At 38.8% G+C, this 3,512-nt stretch overlaps 1 pseudogene; it reads right to left on the bottom strand.

The window, feature by feature from the left end:
• Positions 1 to 1,181, bottom strand: part of LOC104707984 — a 27,813-nt pseudogene extending 26,632 nt beyond the window's left edge.

Raw genomic sequence — 3,512 nt, 5'->3', positions numbered from 1 at the left:
TTCCCGGACGTCCCAAGAAGAAGATCATTACGGTTCTCTTAAGAAACTTAGGCTTATTGGTTCAAATTAACCAAACGAAGATTTAATTAATTGCTAATGGATCGCATTTGATATTATTAAGCCTATGGGATTAACATGTGATCATAATATAACTCTATACTAAGCTGACATGCTTAGATGGCTATATCGCAATGAAGTTATAGCATTCATTAACTTCTATGTAGTAGTGACGTATTTCGATACATACCAAGTCTACTTAAATACTAGTAGACAACTATTGTAGAAAATATACGTAAAAGGGTTCTTTTGTTTAGTCTGCTTTGATCTTAACTTGTACTAAAATTGGTGTTATCATTGTTCTTACTAAGATTTAACACTTCTTCTGACTGTAAATATTCATTTAGGGAAATAACGATCAAATTACACACACAACATAGATTCCACAAACTCACCTCTTTAATAACACCGGTAAGCAGCTTTCCACACATCTTTATCTTTGAAATATCCACTAGTCTCCTAAACCACGAGCACCTGCAACTGGAAAAAAAATGGTAACTACCAAAGAACAAGGCAAGAATTAGCTATTCAATAAAGTGATACATACATCAAAGAGAAATTAATCCAGTGGTCTAGTCCAATTATTTGCTAGCAGATATGAAATTATAATAACTAACACCTTTAGCCATTTGGATCTTTTTCAGTTCAGGTTCAAAGTAATAGGGCGACAGTTTAGTACAAAAGCACCGACTCCAATACGATGAGACGCATTGGCAGGAAGAGTGCTAGGTAACTCTCCGAGCCAAGATGTTAGCATTATGTATTCCTTCTCGGTATGGTTGTATTCAAACCATTGCTGACAAACAAAAACTGGAATCAACAAAACTGAACAAGAATCAAATCCAAAACAAACAAAAAGGTTTCAACATAACATCTTAATTATCGCTTTCGCAGGTGGAATAAGATTCTCAAGCCCATTAACCAGCTTTAAACATAACATCTCTAAATCTAAACTGGGTCTGTTAATGAATACCAACCAGATTCCTCCATTCCACAAGTGAAGCCCTCAGTGCTAAGACAAAATGCTCAACAGTCATTGGTTCTGTCAAGTTCACCTTAACACCTATGTGTTGTTTCTCTTATTCCCATTGAAGTAAAAGGGTCTCCTGAGTTCCACCTTCCATAGTTCCATGATGTAGAAAGAAAGAATATTATGTTATGAACATAACACAATGTCTCTCTGGAAAGCTCAAATGTGAGTAAAAGAAGAGACAAACCTTGAGAGAAACTTGAGTTATTTTTGGTAATGAATGAATGGATTCGAACTCAAATGTTTTTTTATAACAAAGTCTTGACACCTCGTCTTAGGGAGAGGTTTAGAAGAATTGATTTGGTCACCTATGTCACCAAAGTGCACTTGTCTTTTCGGTCAAAGCTCCTCAGATAACTTCACAGTTAAGCGTGCTTATGCTGGAGTAGTCTCAGGATGGGTGATCTTCCGGGAAGTAATTTTTGGAACTGTGCGAGTGAGGACAAAAGACAGGGAAAGATCATGTGATGATTTGTAAGGACAATAAACAAGTCTTTAAACCCTATTGGACGTAGCAAACCGACCGTTGGATATAGACTGGGAGTAGAAATGGGGCCAACTAAAAGGTGGTGGTCGGAGTGTTACAGAAAGATGCTGATAATATCAAGCCAAGAAAACGACTCAAAAGATCGAGTAGACTTTTAAGAATCTCCATTGTAATTGGATTTGCAAGAGACTTATAAAGTTTCAAATGTTAAATTCGGACTTTACGGTGGACTTCCAACTCAAAACCAATTGACAATGAGTGGATTGACCCTCACCCCTTATATATTACTTAAGTCACATCACATCTTCCAATGTGGGATCTTTCTCCACATGTCCCCTTGAGATAATGGCTCTTCTAGCCATTAATCTCAACAGAATCCGTCACGCCCCCTCGAGATAATGGCTCTTCTAGCCATTAATCTCAACAGAATCCGTCACGCCCCCTCGAGATAATGTTTTTTTTAGTCATCTCGATGGAATTGAGATCCGGGGGCGCGCTGTAGGGTGGCAACCCGAGAGACGAATATTAGACTTCCCTTATATATTATGGCATGAAGGTTTAGGCCCGATGAGAAGCCAATATTATGGCATGCAGGTTTCGGCCTGATTAGGAGCTAATAAAACTCAAAGTCGAGACATATGAGTAAAGGAAAGCCGAAAAGTCGAGAGCAAATAATGCCTGGAAGGTGAGTTTATCACCTAGTGGTAACCTTCGTAGATCGGTCTGAGGAAGTGTGGGCCGTGGAGACGGTAACACATGAATCCTTTGCTGACGATTGTTTGAGATTCGAGGAAGAATCTATGTTAGTGGGGGAGAATTGTAACATCTGTGTTTTGGGAATAAAATTTGGGATGCGTTGAGTAAACCAAAAGAGTGGATTTTAATCGATATTTGGTTTAAGTAAATCCTGGTTTCATCAAACTAAACCAAAAACCCTTAATGTCCCTATGTCACACCTCCTCTCTTTTTTTGGCTGGTGTCGACATTGTTATCAGAGGGAGGGAGAGAAAGTGTAGGAACCCTTGATTTTTTTGATTAAAGGAGGAAGAGAAAGAGATCAAGCTTTTTCCTTAGAGCAAAGAGAGAAACTGAACTGTTAGGGTTTGGGAGAAGGAGGATCCGACTGGTCAAATCGTTTCGAAAGGTATTGATATTTGGTAGGGTTGTAGATAAGAGATTTTTGTACACTCTCCTTTTCAAAGAAGTGAATTTGAGTTAATATTCTAGGACATATCGGGAGTTTTGTGGTGCGCTTCTATTAACCTTGGCCTATCATGTGTTAGGTGGTGTTCGTACGACCGTCCGTACACAAGATGAATAAGGTCGAGTTCTCTTGGTAAGGAAGCCTTAAGGCAAGGACAGGCCTCCTAAAGCCCACAAGAAGGATCGAGAACATCCCTTGTAGCCGTTGGAGGTGTAGAAGGAAGAAGAAGTCATGTGTGGGCTTAAGCAAGTTGACCTTGCTAATGTCACTATCAACACTTAGGAACACACCCTTCTCTTTCTATATATCCCTATCTTATGTTTCTATTTGTGTAAAAAGGGATTTACCCTAGTATTGGCCGCCTATTTAAGGTTGTGGTCACATGTTGTATGTGCTATTCTAGTTAGTTGAATCTTATCTTCTTCTTATTCTCTTTGTTCACCGAAACTCTCTCTCTCTCTCTCTCTCTCTCTCTCTCGATTCTATTCTTCTAAACTCTCAAGTCTTCCGCTAATTCTAACAGTTTCTTCTCAACCGCAGATTGAGACCAGCGGGTGTTTCGGGATCGATTGAGGTTTCATCTTATATCTGATCGTGCTAAATGTTTGTGGGAAGCTTCTGGACGTATAAAAAGTGCTGTTCACTGGAGGAATTTAAAAATAAACAGTTCATTTTGATTTCGTGGTTTCACTTGTGAGGTTGTTCTTTTCTTATTTTTTCTGGAAGTTTGTTTT

This window comes from Camelina sativa, chromosome 1 (assembly GCF_000633955.1).
Source record: "Camelina sativa cultivar DH55 chromosome 1, Cs, whole genome shotgun sequence".
Taxonomy (NCBI): domain Eukaryota; kingdom Viridiplantae; phylum Streptophyta; class Magnoliopsida; order Brassicales; family Brassicaceae; genus Camelina; species Camelina sativa.
The sequence above is the reverse complement of the archived record's forward strand: the minus strand, read 5'-3'. Positions and strand labels throughout refer to the sequence as shown.